The sequence below is a fragment of the Polypterus senegalus genome, chromosome 9 (genome assembly GCF_016835505.1).
Source record: "Polypterus senegalus isolate Bchr_013 chromosome 9, ASM1683550v1, whole genome shotgun sequence".
NCBI classification, from domain to species: domain Eukaryota; kingdom Metazoa; phylum Chordata; class Cladistia; order Polypteriformes; family Polypteridae; genus Polypterus; species Polypterus senegalus.
Genome location: NC_053162.1, coordinates 6,961,465 through 6,978,910, shown reverse-complemented (window position 1 = coordinate 6,978,910; position 17,446 = coordinate 6,961,465). Strand labels below are relative to the sequence as shown.

Genomic DNA, 17,446 nt, shown 5'->3' with positions numbered 1-17,446 from the left:
ACAAGCTGAGGACAACCTCCAAAGAGATCCAAGCTGAACTCCAAAAGGTCACGGACCATCAGTGTCTGATGGCACCATCCAGTGGGCTCCATGGAAGAAAAGCCAGGAGGACTGCACATAAAAAAGCCAGATTGGAATTTGCTGAAATGCATGTTGACAAGTCGCAGTGACTTCTGGGAGGATGTCGTATTGGACAGAGGAGACATAGCTGAGCGCAGCTCTAGAGTGCCATCGTCGCACACACCCTCCCACCCTAAGAACATCCTGTAACTTTATTTGCGCATCTTAATTGCGCGGTGTAGCTCAAATCACCTGGCGTTCTCCGGCCAATCACTGCAGCCCAGCTTGGTGTGGGTGCCAAACACAACTGCACATGCCACGTTCCGTTTTTAAAGTGTCTTAGACACCATTAATCTGACAGATGCCAGGCTGGAGTTGTACTCCCGACTATTAAAGTACTGCGCTTTGAGGTAGATAAGAATTTTTCAACTGCGACTACACTATAAACCCAGCTGACTCCATAGCCCTACATGACACAAACATATCTGGGATGTGCAAGAAAAAGAAAAAAAACGTGCAACTTCCACACGGATAACCACCAGGCATGACATTTGAACCCAGACAATGCAGCAGCCAGTAATAAAGAACGTGTAGCTGACCAATCTGCAGCAACCGTGTGAAGCAATCGTGTCTGCACGGACCAGAATCTTAAAGGAATGTTTCCAAATGTGCCATGAAGAACCGAGACTAAGTGGGAGTGCAAAAGGAGGCCATTCCCAGTATCAGTATAAGTCAAGTCAAGTTGGGGAGCATGCACTGGTACATTGCTTTGCCGTACCCACTACACGACGAAACAGTTCAGCATCCCGTTTGGCAACCCAACCCGGCCGGGACGTCCCGGAGAACCGGAGGAGGACTTACGCCTCCCCCAGACCACATCGGGGCGACCGCCCTGGTGGCTATGGGGACCACGGATACAGAAGCTCAACCCTGTAGGGGCCCGTGGTCACCGCCGGGGGGCGCCACAATGCCTATGGAGCCCTAGACAGTGGGAAGTGCTGGGGGGTTGGAGGATTGGGGACACCCGGAGTGCTTCCAGGTGCGCAGCCGGCACTTCTGGTTGTCAGGAGGCACCTGGAGCACATCCGGGTGATTATAAAAGGGGCCACCTCCCTCCATTCAATAGCTCGAGTTGGGTGGAAGAAGGATGAGGTCATGGAGGAGAGGAGAGAGGCGGCCTGAAGAAAAAAAGAGGCATTGTGTTGTTGGCCAGGACTTTCGGGGAGATTGGGGTTGTGTGTACACCATTGTAAACAGTAGTGTAAATAAACGTGTTGTGGGGGACTTCTAACGATGTCTGCCTGTCTGTGTCCGGGCCAAGCTCCACACCCCCCAGGCAGACAAGCGACCCAGTCCCACCCTCCTGAAATGACCCTCTATCTGCCACAGCCAGGTGTTACGTGGGCGACCCCTTGGCCTGGTCCAGCCACTCGGGTCCCCAACAATGAGGATCTTACGAGCTGGATCACCCTCGGGGAAACGCACCACATGGCCGTAATGCCATAACCGACACTCCCTCACAATGCAGGTCATGTGCCTCATTTGGGACTCCATGAGCAACACAAAGTCAAACCACCGGTGCCCAAGGATTTTCCGGAGAGACACAGTACCAGAGGAGTCCGGTCTTCATCTCAGGTCACTGGATAGCGAAGCAAGACAGTATAGGAGTCCTAATAATGTACTTCAACAAAAATAGTGTAAGGGACGACCAGCAGCCCAACCTTGCCTGGATGCCCAAAAGACTGAAGAATGGTAGGGGTGGGTGCCTTAGGGCACTGCCTCACCCCAAAAACGCTAGATAGCAGCTCCCCTGGTTTACAGCGGTGCCCCTGTTTCCCCACAGGGCACCATGTGGCTTAGAGTTCGAAATCTCAGCCCTGTTGGGTACCGTGGATACCACCAGGGGGTGCTGTGGAAGAGACGTGTGGCTAAACCGGAAGAGCAGAAGCACTGGACTGGCCTCACAGAAATGAGCCAGAATCGGGTGGTAGGTGGACAAAGCTTCCTGGGAGGAGCAGAGCCCTGTAGTGTCCACAATAGAGTGTGCGGCATTTTCATTTGTGTGGTCTGCCGGTCTGTGTCCAGGTTTGGGTTCGACCCCCCCCCCGTTTAACATACTGTGGAATAATCTTAAGGTGTGTGGAAAAAGGCCAATCTAATAACGAACGTAGTAAATCTCACTCATCCCTCGATAAAACAAACACCCTAGCAAGTTCAGCCTGAGAGCAAAATGCAAGATGCTGAAAAAAAGTCAGTATAAGGGGCTCCTGCCACTGCTGATGTAAACATCTACCATTAAAAAGAAGCTGCACAAATTAGATCTTCTGCTGTCCAGAAATGTTTACCCCTGAACACTTAGGGAACGACCTCTGGACACGAATTACACCAAAGACAGCATCGAGCAGGAAGAACTTGATAGAAACTGTAAAGCACGGTGGTGGAACTGCTCCGATTTTTGATATCTTATACTATAGTAATCCCCAAGTCTTTTTTTCATGACCTTTGGGGGAATCACGGGCGGAGCGTTGGCAATTGGAAGGCTACAGGTTTGAATCCTGTAAACACCAGAAGTGACTCATCTCCTCCAGGCCCTTAACCTGTAATTGCTCCCACTTGGGTATGATGTTAACCTGCAAGCAGGCACTCCAACTTACAGGGAAAACTTTGGGCCTGGTGGCAGGACTGGCACTCCAGCCACTGTAAAAAAAACCTCACACTTTTCCCTTGTGGTGCTTAGGCGTCACCCGTTGCATGGCTGCACTGTGGTCCCAATCCGGAATATTTCGTCATGCGGTAGGTGCAGCAACGCAGCATGTGCTCCCAGCCTCAACCCTTTGTGGGATCATAGTGCAGGGTGTGCTAATGTACAGCACCCATGGAGCAATTTTCAGATGGATGGCCTTGCTCGAATTTGGGGACCCTTCTACGAATCAGGGCCTGGGCAGCACGCCATCACAAACTCCATTAGGAATTCTTCAGTGACAATAATGAGAGACCCGGCCGGAACGGCCCAAAAGATGGAAGAATGGGGGACGGTGGCTGCTTTAGGGCACTGCCAACCCAAAAAAACACTAGATGGTAGCTCCCCTGGATTCCCCACAGGGCTTTAAGTTCGATATCTCAGCCCTGTTGGGACCACCAGTTGGTGCTGTGGAAGAGACGTGTGGCAGGACGTTTCCAGCTAACCCAGAAGAGCAGAAGCACTGGACCGACCGCACAGAAAAGACCCAGAGTCGGGTGCGAGGTGGACAAAGCTTTCTGGGAGGAGCAGAGCCCTCTAGTGTCCACAACAGAGTAATGCAAAAGATTGCATAACAACATTTCCCCATCCATATAATCCAATTCAGGGTCTCTGGGATACATCCCAGCAACACTAGATAGAAAACAGGCCAGACCAGGCCAAAGGCACCACTCCACTGCAGCGGGGCCGTAACAAACACGTCCAAATTTACACGGAGATCGTATTACAGCTGCCAATTAGCCTAACCTGCATTCTTTGAGTTTGTGGGAAATTAAAAAAACAAAAACGGTGTAACCATAGGAAAAATGGGGGGTGACAACACGCAACCTCCCCACAGACAATGAGCTGGTGTCGGATTTCAGCCCAGGACACTGGAGCCCTGATTTAGCAGCGGTAACCACTTTGCTACCCAGCGCGGTAGACGTAAGATGGAAAATGCTAAATTATGCACAGAGGTTATAACACTGATAATGCAGCAATGTGAAATTAGGGTCACGATGTATAAAAGTGTGATTGAACCTTTACATCAAGAGAAAAGAAAAAACAGTCGCGTGAAAAAGTAAGTACACCCCATGAAATGCCTTTTCATTTTTAACATATATCATTTAAACAGTGTCTATATATAGTGTGACGGACAGCCGGGTCCCATGCCCTGTCGGGACGCCCCAAAGCATATGTTCCGGGGGAGCCACCATGGACAGCTCAATACCTCCCCCGGGACACTAGGTGGCAGCCTCCCTGGCCAATGTTCATTTCCCACTCTCCCACGTGGCTCCATGGGACATGGAGTCCTCTACAGCCTGGTTGGGAGATGGGAGTTGGGACTCAAGAGCCTGGCTGGACGAATCTTCAGCCCCACCCAGAGGTGCAATTAGGACCAGGTGGTCAAGCACCTGGAACACTTCCAGGTGGGGTATAAAACGAGCCAGCCTCCACCACTGAGGGGCCAAAATCGGGAGGAAGAGGACAAGGTTGCCTGGGAGGAGTGGTGGTGTCAGGAAGAGTTGTTGTGTGGGACTAAAGTGCTCTGGGAATGTGTATTGCCTGTGGGTCACGGGGAAGGTGTGCACCCACGGGTGAAGAAAAAATAAAAAGGCCTGTGCGTTTTGTACACGTGCCACTGCGTAGTCTGTGCCGGGTCGGGCGCTATATAGCGCCTTTTACAATAGATAAAAGTGATACAACCTAGCAAATATCATATCACATTTACATTTTTTTTTATTATACTTTATTAATCCCAAAGGAAATGACTTGGTTTTTCGCATACCCCTTGGGGTTTGAAAGATGCTGAGAAATTAATTCACGCTTTTGTTTTCAGTCGACTAGATTACTGTAACGCACTCCTCTCAGGACTACCCAAAAAAGACATAAATCACTAGCAACGAGTGCAGAAAGCAGCTGCTAGAATCCTAACTAGGAAAAGAAAATCCAAACACATTTCTCCAGTTTTGATGTCACTACACTGGTTACCTGTGTCATTCAGGATTGACTTTAAAATACTGCTTATGGTTTATAATGCCTTAAATAATCTCACCCCATCTTATCGAAATGCCCGACACGTTATATTCCAAATCGTAACCTTAGATCCTCAAATGAGTGTCTCCTTAGAATTCCAAGAACAAAACTTAAATGAAGTGGTGCTGCTAGGCACCTAAAATCTGGAATAGCCTGCCAATAGGAATTCACCAGGCTGATACAGTAGAGCACTTTAAAACACTGCTGAAAACACATTACTTTAACATGGCCTTCTCATAACTTCACTTTAACTTAATCCTGATACTCTGCATGTTCAATTCATCACAATAACTATTCATAGTGGCTCTAAAATCCGTACTGACCCCTACTCTCTCTTCCGTTTCTTTTTCCGGTTTCTTTGTGGTGTCGGCCTGCGCCACCACCACCTACTCAAAGCTTCATGATGCACCAACATTGATGGACTGAAAGCCAGAAGTCTACGTGACCATCATCATCAGGTCCTTCCATGAAAACCCCAAATACAAAGAGGACTGTTTGACTTATGTTAGGTAGATTGCCCGGAGGGGACTGGGCGGTCTCGTGGTCTGGAACCCCTACAGATTTTTTTTTTTTTCTCCAGCTCTTGGAGTTTTTTTTTTGTTTTTTCTATCCACCCTGGCCATCAGACCTTACTTATTCTATGTTAATTAATGTTGACTTATGCTTATTTTTTTATTGTGTCTTCTATTTTTCTATTCACTTTGTAAAGCACTTTGAGCTACATTTTTTTGTATTATTATGTGCTATAGAAATAAATGTTGATTGATTGATTGATTGATTGATTGGGATCAGAGCGCAGGGTCAGCCATTGTACAGCGCGCACCTGGATCAATTGAAGGTTAAGGGCCTTGTTCAAGGGCCCAGCAGAGTAGGATCTCTTTTGGCAGGGATGGGGATTCTAACCGGCAACCTTCGGGATACCAGCGCAGATCCTTAGCCTCAGAGCCACCATGTAGTCCGTTATATAATTTCAAGAAACATAAATGCAAATTTTGCACAAGGGATAAAGTAAGCAGACCCCCTCCATTTATCACTGCCGCAAATAAGAACTGATGCAAACGTCACTGAAGGAGGATCTCTCGTCGGAACCGGTCCTCTTATTTAAACCCCAGACATTTTGTTTGGGTTGTTCTTTGTTCTTGAAGTACGAGTTGTCACCTCACCGACATCGAAAGAGCCCCCTGAGGTCTTCAGAAAGTTGCCAAGGAGTTCTGGGAAGGAAGCTGAAAAAAAAAAAAATCTCAAAAAGAACTGGAAACCAGCCATTGCATTGTCCGGAAGATCAACAGCTGCCAACTTGTCCAGGCCATGCATGGCTTCTCCTGGATTAATGCAATGCGTCGTTTGTCTTTTTTAAAACTGCAAGACTGCGTATATTAAGGTTTAATTTTGATCAAGCGAACCACGATGAGCCATAAAAGAATTTACAGGACCCTTAAGGCAATTGAACTACCTAACGAACAGGAGCAAGTTACACTGGAAGTATCCGCTCTTGTGGGCTAATAATTTACGACTCCAATACATTTCCACATTCTTGCTGCATTGTACCAACAATTTATTAACTTCAGTGCATCCGTTTTGTTATCCAAGGAACTTAGGGTGCTTTTAGTTAAAACAAGTTTTAAAACTTAATTTTGAAAAGAATGCAGACAGCATGAGACTGTACAGATTAGCACAGGATCAAAGCTTTAGGGCAGAGCCATCCATCACCAGGACAGCTGGCCAATCACATGCGTGTAATGTCACATGTCCCAGAATCCCACATGTGACTTCAATCTAAATAACGTCCCGTCCAAAGGGCAAAACAGGAGGCAAAGTCACAGCTCGAGATACGGCAGAAAGATAGAGAGAGAGAGAGACCACTTGATCTGGACATGGGAGCAAATCTCATACACCACTTCAATTGCTAAATCAAATAAATCGGTCAACAAACACCTTTGACATTGCTGTATATTTATCTAGACTTTGCAATCCATTGTGATGGATGGCTGGGATCCTGGGACCTGGGGAACCAACCTACCCAGAATGTTACCTTCCCCGGACCAGCAGATGGCACCCCGTGTTGCCACAGACTTGGTTACAGCTGTGTTGGGATCTGGGGGGTGCCGCAACAGCTGCTGAGCTCTCTTGGGCGGTCTCTCTGTCGCACCCGGAAATGCTGCCAGAAGTAGGTCAACCTGGTGCACTTCAGTGGGGGCATTATAAAAGGAGCCAGAGTCGAGAGGAGGAGGACGACAAAGCTTGCCGGAAAGAGAAAGAGAAGGAAAAGGAAGAAGGATTTGTTTAAGACGGTGTTGTGCTTGTGGGAACGAGGAAGTCGTTGCCCACAAATGAAGAAAATAAAATGCTTGTGTGCTTTGAACCCGTGTCCTACGCCTGTCTGTGTCAGGGCTGGTCTTTGCACAATTTTATTTTCAATTATAAATTTCTTCTATTGGTATTACGATCTACTCTCAGTACTCGGACTGTCACTGTTTTCACTTTACATGCTTCCACTGGGATCTCTCATTAGGAAACATCATGTTAACTTTCACTCAGATGACACCCAGTTATACCTTTCATTTAAATCAAATGAAGTTTCTCTGATGTTGTCTTTAATTAGTTGTGTTAGCGAATTAAAGGAGTGGATGGATGAGAACTACTTGTCTTTAAACACAGATAAAACAGAGATGTTAATTGTTGGAGGGAATGACGCCGATCACAACAATATTCTGTCATCATTTAACTCAGTTGGAATCGCCATTCATTTTACTGAATCAGCCCGAAATCTCAGAGTTCTCTTTGACTCTAGCAGGTCATTTAAAGCACACATTACAAAGTTATCAAAAACATGTTTCTTCCATTTTAAAAATGTTGGGAAATTAAGGTGCTTTCTAAACAAACAAGATTCTAAGAAATTAATTCATTTATTTTTTAGTAGGATTGACTACTGTAATGCTTTCAAACTGTTCTTTATTCAGCCTCCAGTTAATCCAAAATGCTGCTGCAAGAATTATTACAAGAACAAGAAAATACGAACACATCACTCCAGTTCTGAAATCCTTACACTGGCTCCCGGTTAAGTTTAGAGCAAATTTCAAAATCCTCCTTTTAACATATAAAGGATTAAATTCAAGCATTAAAATGTGAATTTCCCCTTGGGATTAATACAGCATCTATCTATCTATGGCTTAGGTCCGGCTTACTTGTCTGAACTTATCAAGACTTATAAACCAGAGTGCACATTAAGATCTCAAGATGCCGGTCTGCTTGTGATTCCAAGGATTAATAAAATAACAGTGAGAAGTCGAACTTTTAGTTACAGGGCCCCTAAACTGTGGACTGGTCTGCCTGCTACTATAAGAGATGCCCCTTCGGTCTCAGCTTTAAAAGACTCACGACTTCAGTTTGGCACACCCTGACTAGAGCTGCTGATCAACTGCACAGACTGTATCTCTGTTGTCAGTCATTAGCACTAAAACATAAGTAACATGAGAGTTATAATTTGTTACTAACCCTCACCTATTCTGTTTCTCTTCTAGATAGATAGATCGATAGATAGATCGATAGATCGATAGATCGATAGATCGATAGATGTGAAAGGCACTATAAGATAGATAGATAGATAGATAGATAGATAGATAGATAGATACTTTATTAATCCCAAGGGGAAATTCAAATGTGCCACTTGGTGCCTCGGCCCACCTGCCAAGTTGTTTTGCCTGCCTAAGATAGTCATCCCTGATGGAGTATCGCAGGAATTGTGGGGTAGAGGGGTCCTTTCATCAGATCAGCTGGCCCAGTGCTGCCTCATCTATGGAATGGCCAATAGGGGGAGGCAGCTTGGTGGCTCCAGGACTCCTAACAAATCCAAATCCCATTAGGGGGGCGGATTGGCTAACATTTACTCGAGCCGATTAAAATGTAAAGATGTCAGTTTTGGTAAGTTCAAGTCCTTTGAGTATCTCGCCGTTGTTATCCATGGAGATTCTCAAGTTCTAGTACTATCCGTGTATAGACCTCCTAAATATAACGCGTCTTTTTTGAGGAATTCTCTGACTTAATGTCAATTTTAATTACTAACTATGACACACTCCTAATAGTTGGCGACTTTAATTTTCATATAGATAATCAGTGTGATCTAAAAGTAAAAGAATTTATGAACCTCCTGGATTCTTTTGAGTTGAGGCAGCTCATAAATCAGCCTACACATAAAGCAGGTCATACGTTAGACTTAGTGATTACTAAAGGACTGAAAGTTGATATAAAACAGATCATTGATATTGGTCTATCAGACCATTTTCTTCTACCTTTTAATATAGAAATAATGATAAAAACACTCATGAGAAGCATATTGTTAAAAAACGCTTCTTTGACTCGGCAGCAGCTTTAAAACTTACAAACATTTTAAGCAATCAGTCCGTTTATAGTACCAGCTATAATAGCGAGGATAATGTAAATAGTAAGGTGGAAAGATTTAATTCTAAAGTGAGAGCTGCTGTTGACATAGTTGCACCTGAAAAGACAGTGAAAAAATCTTCTAGCATTGTTATACCATGGAAGACCCAAAGAGTGTCTGATTTAAAGAGAACATGCCGTAGAGCTGAGCGTCAATGGAGGAAGACTAAACTTACTATCCACCACGAAATATTAAAAGTCAAAATAACAGAATACAATAACACTGTCCGTCTTGAGAGACGCTGCTATTTCTCAAGATTATAAATAACAATGCTAGTAATCCCAGAGTCTTATTTTCTACAATTGATCGCCTACTAAACCCAGGTAGCTCAAAGGAATGCCTCCTAAGTGCTTCCAGTGAAACCTGTGAGGCTGTCGCTGTATTTTCAATCAAAAATTAATGATATTAGAAATAACATAGTATATCCCTCCAACACTAAGGATCCTCCTAAACCCCAGCATCCTGTTATAAACAAATTAAACTCTTTCACTAGGATAGATTTACCTGATTTAAAAAAATAATCTCTCAATTAAAACCCTCCACCTGTCCTTGACCCGATACCAACAAGGTTTTTCAAAGAAGTATCAGGCGTGCTAATTGATAATGTTCTGACATAGTAAATTCGTCACTAGATACTGGGGTCTTCCCAGACTGTCTTAAGACTGCTGTAGTTAAACCCCTACTTAAGAAACATAATCTTGACCCCTCAGCTCTTGAAAATTTTAGACCCATCTCTAACCTGCCTTTCTTAAGTAAAGTTCTGGAGAAGGCAGTCATTATGCAGTTAAATGACCACCTAAATAAACATGCTATTCTTGATAAATTTCAGTCGGTTTTAGAACAAATCACAGCACAGAAACTGCACTCGTTAAAGTAGTAAATGACTTGCGGTAAATGCAGACAGAGGCCATTTATCTGTTCTCATCCTCTTAGATCTGAGTGCTGCATTTGACACCATTGATCACAACATTCTTAGAAATCGCCTTAGTCAATGGGTGGGCCTCTCTGGCAGTGTCTTAAATTGGTTTGAATCCTACCTGACAGGGAGAAAATTTTTGTTAGTTGTGGGAATTACAACTCAAGACACATGATATCCAATATGGTGTTCCACAAGGCTCTATCCTGGGTCCGCTGTTATTCTCAATCTACATGCTTCCGTTAGGTCAGATTATCTCAGGGCACAACGTGAGCTACCACAGCTATGCTGATGACACACAGCTGTACTTATCAATAGCACCTGATGACCCGATTCTATTGATTCACTAACACAATGTCTGACTTGTATCTCAGAATGGATGAATAGTAATTTTCTCAAGTTAAATAAAGAAAACTGAAATTTTAGTGATCAGCAATAATGGATACAATGAGGCTATTAGAAATAAACTGGATACATTAGGATTAAAAGTCAAGACGGAGGTAAAAAGCTTAGGGGTGATTGTTGACTGTAATCTGAATTTTAAATCACATATTAATCAGATCATTAGGACAGCATTTTTCACTTAAGAAACATAAGTAAAGTTAGACCTCTTATATCACTGAAAGATGCTGAGAAATTAGTTCACGCGTTTGTTTTCAGTCGACTAGATTACTGTAACGCACTCCTCTCAGGACTACCCAAAAAGATATAAATCGTTTGCAACTAGTGCAGAATGCAGCTGCTAGAATCCTAACTAGGAAAAGAAAATCGAACACATTTCTCCAGTTTTGATGTCACTACACTGGTTACCTGTGTCATTCAGGATTGACTTTAAAATTCTGCTTATGGTTTATAAAGCCTTAAATAATCTAGCCCCATCTTATATATCGGAATGTCTGACACCTTATATTCCAAATCGTAACCTCAGATCCTCAAATGAGTGTCTCCTTAGAATTCCAAGAACAAAACTTAAAAGAAGTGGTGAGGCGGCCTTCTGCTGTTATGCACCTAAAATCTGGAATAGCCTGCCAATAGGAATTCACCAGGCTGATACAGTAGAGCACTTTAAAACACTGCTGAAAACACATTACTTTAACATGGCCTTTCTATAACTTCATTTTAATCTTAATTTAACTTAATCCTGATACTCTATATGTTCAATTCCTCATAATAACTATTCATGGTGGCTCTAAAATCGTACTGACCCCTACTCTCTTTTCTGTTTCTTTTTCCGGTTTCTTTGTGGTCGTGGCATGCGCCACCTCCACCTACTCAAAGCTTCATGATGCTCCAACAACGATGGACGGATTAAAAGGTAGAAGTCTACGTGACCATCATCATCCTCAAGCCCTTCCGTGAGAACCCTAAATCCAAAGAGGACTGTTTCATTTATGTTAGGTAGAATGCCCAGAGGGGACTGGGTGGTCTCATGGTCTGGAATCCCTACAGATTTTATTTTTTCTCCAGCCGTCTGGAGTTTTTTGTTTTTCTGTCCCCCCTGGCCATTGAACCTTACTCTTATTCGATGTTAATTAATGTTGATTTATTCTGTTTTATAAATTGTGTCTTTCATTTTTCTATTCTTTAATATGTAAAGCACTTTGAGCTACTGTTTGTATGAAAATGTGCTATAGAAATAAATGTTGTTGTTGTTGTTATGTGATATCATCTACTGTTAAATTCTGCTCTGTACTTGTAATTTTTTCATTTTTATAGTGAACTAGCCAACACGCGGCGTACCATACGCCGCATAATCAGGCCGGTTTTTTAATGATTTTTAAGCAGAGGGAGAAAATTAACATTTGAAAAATCGGTAATGTAATAAATCAGCAAGAAAAGCAACATTGTAACAATGCACAGAACGAACCAACACACAATCGTCTGAAGTGACTGAAAACTGGCGCACCGTCCTCGCGCCTTCTCCTGCCAGACGGAGGGATGGGGGTGCACGGCGCGGAGTGTGGAACGGGAGGAAAGGAGAATGACGTCGATTCAGCTCCGTCCATCATGCTAGTCTGCTGATTTCTCATTCAGTATGCACTGCCCGCTCATGTGCCCACCTCCAACTCGTCAAGTCGCCGTCTTTATACAGTCCAGATGTACCTGGGAGTGACGTAGACTTTTCATTGCTCTGTGCGGTTTTGGCTGCTTTTCTATATATAATCCACCAAGACACCCGACCACAGTAGTAGCGAGGTGGGAGGGGGGTGTGTACAAAGGGTAGGGACGTAATCAGTGGGACATTATGAGTCGCACTTAGTGAGAATTCCACGGTTTGCAGCTTGAATGGGGTTCAACGGCTTACCCACGCCTCTCTGCGCCGGGTCGACACATGCTCAATCTCATGCATAATTATTAATTAAATGCTAAACACTTCTGGAAAGACACTGTTGTCTAAAACGGGTTGGTGTGAGAATACAACAGTAAGCGAATGAAAAGATGGAACTCTAGACTTTTCATTGTTCTGTGCGGTTTTGGCTGCATTTCTATATATAATCCACCAAGACACCAGATCACAGTAGTAGCGAGGGGGGTGTGAACAAAGTGCAGGAACATCTAAGAAGACGCACGTTTGTCGCGGATGCGAATTGCTGTATGTAGCGTGTAAAACAGTTTGCTATGGTGCACGCGGTCGTGCGTCGTAACAGAAAACTCGGTTTTTAAAGACTGCTCACTTCATTGTGTTTTAACTTCAGTTGTAAAGGAATGTTTTAAGGATCCCATGGGATACCCCTCGATTTTGGCTGCTTTTCTATATATAATCCACCAAGATACCCGACCACGGTAGGAGGGGGGTGTGCACAAAGGGTAGGGACGTAATGAGTGGGAGCGTATGAGTCACACTTAGTGGGAATACCACAGTTTGCAGCCCTAATGGGGTTCAATCTCATGCATAATTATTTATTGAATGCTAAACACTTCTGGAAAGACACGGATGTCTAAAACGGGTTGGTGTGAGAATACAACAGTAAGTGAATGAAAAGATGGAACTCTGGGGAGAGCAAAATACAACACAATAGTGAACCCGCGGCATAACAAACGCCGCGTGGCTCAGACGTGCATGTGGACTCTTACCACAGACGAAAGGGACTAACTGGGTGGTCGGTGAGTTTTTGCGTCCGGGCAAATCGGCAGGCAGTGTGAATGCCTAGAGAGCGAGGGTAGACACCGTCCGGAGAAGGAGCGTTGGTGAGCAGGAAAAAGTCTTCCATGTTCCTGTAGGAGCATCTAAGAAGACTCATGTTTGTCGCGGAAGCGAATAGCTGTATGTATCGTGTAAAACAGTTTGCTATGGTGCACGCGGTTGTGCGTCGTAACAGAAAAGTTGGTTTTTAAAGACTGCTTACTTCATTGTGCTTCAACCTCAATTGTAAAGTATTGTTTTAAGGATCCCATGGGATACCCCTCGCAAACCGTTTCACACGCTGCATATGGCGATTCACCTCCGCGAGAAACATGTCTCTATGAACAGTCAACGTAGCTCGGAGGTGCATGACATGCACATGACATTAACCTGACCTGCACTGCATGTTACCTCTACGACAGACGAATATAAATGATGCCATTTTTTCTGTGTCGTCGCGTCCGAGTCCAATGGTCTTGGAGTTGGTGGGCGTGGCTCCTTCCTGCGTGCGCCATAGGTGTCTCACTTGTCGGCAGCTTAGTGAATCCACGCCCCTTCCGGCGTGCTTTCCATGGTTGTCTTGCCTCAGTGAATTTATTTATTATATATATATATATATATATATATATATATATATATATATATATATATATATATATATATATATATAGTCCTCCTTCTCTCCTTCTTCCTAAGCCATGTCCTCTTCCTCCCAACACACGCTCCTTGACTGTTGGAAGGCGGCCCCTTTTATGCTCACCCAGATATGCTCCAGGTGCCCCTTGATGAACTTCTACCGGCATATCCTGGTGTGGCAGAAGTGCTGGTGTCCAGGGCTCTAGGATCCACCAGGCGCCTCCTGGCAGTGACCACAGGCCCCTATAGGGCTTCCCAGCTCAGTTCCTATAACCCCCCATAGTAACCAGGGCAGCTGTCTTCTCGTGGCCCGGGTGAGGTATAATCCCTCTCCCGATCCTTCCAGGCACCCAGCCACCTGCCATAATAGATATAAAATCCTAAGCATAAAAGTGCAATGGTGACATTTTGATGTCACTTTGTCACGCTTTAAAATCGGGCTTATTTTAAAACCTAAATATATATGTTTGGTATCATTCTTTTCAGAATTTATCAAACTTTAATGTAATGTTGTTAGATTTACAGATTCTTATTCAGTTTTTAAATTATATGTGGGTTGTGGCGGACAGCCGAGGCCCTTGCCCGGCCGGGACACCTCCACAAGGGAAGGACCGGGGAAGGCGGTGGCCAAAGCATTACCTCCCCCGGAGAGCTAGGTGGCAGCAGTGCCTCAGTCTCCTGCAGGGCTCCATGAAAATTGGAATTTGATACGGCCCTGCTGGGATCTGTGGGTGCCACCAGGGGGTGCTGCAGCAGCTGCCAAGCCCTTATGGCCAGTTCTTCTGCCACACTGGGAAGTGCTGCCAGAAATGCGTCATCAAGCACCTGGAGTAGTTCTGGGAGCGATATAAAAGGGGCCGGCTCACTCAGCTTGTGAGGAGAAAGAAAGAAAGAAAGAAAGAAAGAAAGAAAGAAAGAAAGAAAGAGTAAAGGGAGCACAAAAAGAGAGAATGAAAGAAAGAGTACAGAGAGCAAAGGGAAAGAAACGAACAAAAGAAACAGTAAAGGGAGCACAAAAAGAAAAAACAAAGAAAGAGTATAGGGAGCACAAAAAGAAAGTAAGAAAGAAAAAGACAGGAGGGAAGAGTAAAGGGAGCACAAAAAGAAAGAAAGAAAGAAAATGAAATGGGGATGAGTAAAGGGATCAATGAAAGAAAGAGGATTGGCTCTTCTGGCAGGCAGATTGCTGCTGACACATAGTCGAAAGAAAGAAAGAAAGCACAAAAAGAAAGAAAGAAAAAGGAAGCACAAAAAGAAAAAGATAAAAGGAGCACAAAAAGAAAGAGTAAAGGGAGCACAAAAAGAAAAAGAAAGAAAAAGAGTAAAGGGAACACAAAGAAAAAGCACAAAAAGAAAGAAAAAGTAAAGGGAGCACAAAAAGAAAGAAAGCATAAAAAGAAAAAGAAAATGCAATGGTGATGAGTAAAGGGATCAACAAAAGAAAGATGATTGGCTCTTCTGGCAGGAAGATTGCAGCTGACACAGAGTCGAAAGAAAGAAAGCACAAAAAGAAAGAAAGAAAAATGAAGCACAAAAAGAAAAAGATAAAGGAGCACAAAAAGAAAGAAAGAAAAAAAGAGTAAAGGGAGCACAAAAAGAAAGAAAGCATAAAAAGAAAGAAAATGAAATGGGGATGAGCAAAGGGATCAAAGAAAGAAAGATGATTGGCTCTTCTGGCAGGCACATTGCTGCTGACAGAGTCGAAAGAAAGACGGGACTGAGCTGATTGTGAAGAACTGTGTGCTGCAAGGGCAACAAAAAGAAGTCTGCTGCATTTTCACTTGTGTGGTCTGCCTGTCTGTGTCTGGGTTCGGGGTGCAGTGCAGTAATGGTCCCCCATTTATTCCACAAGGTGTTAATCTGAAGGCGTGAGAAAAGGCCAATCTAGTGACAAACTACTCTCACACATCCCTCGATAAAACAACAACCTAGCAAGTTCAGCCTGAGAGCAAAATGCAAGATGCTGAAAAAAAGTATCAAAAGAACCCCAGAATTTCATTGCAGCACCAACAGTACAGGGAGCTCCTGCCACTGCTGATGTCGACATCTACCATTAAAAAGAGGCTGCACACATTAGATTGACGTGGGAAGACTTTGCTGTCCAGAAATGTTTACCCCTGGACACTTAGGGAAAGACCTCTGGAACAGAATTACACCAAAGACAGCATTTGGAAGGAAGAACTTGATAGCAACTGTAAAGCCCGGTGGTGGAACTGCTCTGATTTTTGATATCCTATACTTTACTAATCCCCACCAAGTCTTTTTTCATGGCTTTTGGGGGATCACGGGTGAAGTGGTGGCTCTGAGGTTGGAAGGTTGCCGCATCAAATCCCGTAAACACCAGAAGTGACTCTACTCCTCTGGACCCTTGAGCGAGGTCCTTAACCTGCAATTGTTCCCACCTGGGTATGACGTTAACCTGCAAGCAGGTCCTCCAACTTACAGGGAAAACTTGGGGCCTGGTGACAGGACTGGCACTCCAGCCACTATTAAAAAAAAAAAAACACCTCACACGGTGCTGAGGCGTCACCCGTTACATGACTGCATTCAAGTCCCAATCTGGATGGATCGTCATGTGGTGGGTGCAGCAACACAGCATCTGCTCCCAGCCTCAACCCTTTGGGGGGATCACAGCACAGTGTCTGCCACTGTCCAGTACCCCCGGAGCAATTTTCATGGTAGAGATCCTTGCTCAAATCTGGGGATGCTTTGACAAATCAGGGCCTGGGCAATACACACAATCCCAGACTCCACTCTGAATACTTCATTGAGAATAACGAGAGACCGGCTGTCAGAAGACTGAAGCTCAACATGACAATGACCCAAAACATACTAGAAAATCCACTCACAATACTTTGTTGGGTAAACTGCAAGACTCTTCTTCTTCATCTTTTCTCATTTCTATGGGGGGGGGTCAATAATGTGAGACCATTTGTCAGAAGATTAAAGCTCAACATGACAATGACCCTTTAATATACTAGCAAATCCAGCAAGGAGTCGCTGAAAAGAAAGAAACGATGATTTCCTGGAACGATTAAGTCAAAGCCCGGATGGGAATCCCTTTGAGATGCTGTGGTGGGATTTTAAATGGACTGTGTGCACAAGACACCCCTCAGACATCACACAGCTGCATTGAGGAGTGGGAAAAAAACTCGATGTCAGAGGCTACCAGACAGTTAAAGGAAATGAGGAGACAACACCAGCTATTAGAGTCAAGGTTGCTTATTTTTGGCATATTTGTCCATTCCTCATTAAATGAATAAAATTATCATCATAAATTTTGCAAATTCAAAAATTTTCCTCCCTCCCATCACATCACCTTTATCTATAGATACTGTTTAAAGGAAGATCAAGTCTGAATATGTATACATATACAGTATATGTCAGTCAGTCGTTCTCAAACAGGGTCACTGGGGTCTGCTGCAGCCTATCCCAGATAGCACTGGGCACAAGGCAGGAACAAACCCTGGACAGGGTGTGCGCACGCGCACACGCGCACACACACACACACAAGAG

General features: G+C 44.2%; 1 protein-coding gene across 1 annotated transcript in view; it reads right to left on the bottom strand.

Moving 5' to 3' along the window:
- The window catches only part of LOC120535088 (adenylate kinase isoenzyme 1), a 260,210-nt gene that overhangs the window by 241,731 nt on the left and 1,033 nt on the right, over positions 1-17,446 (bottom strand). The window lies entirely within an intron of this gene.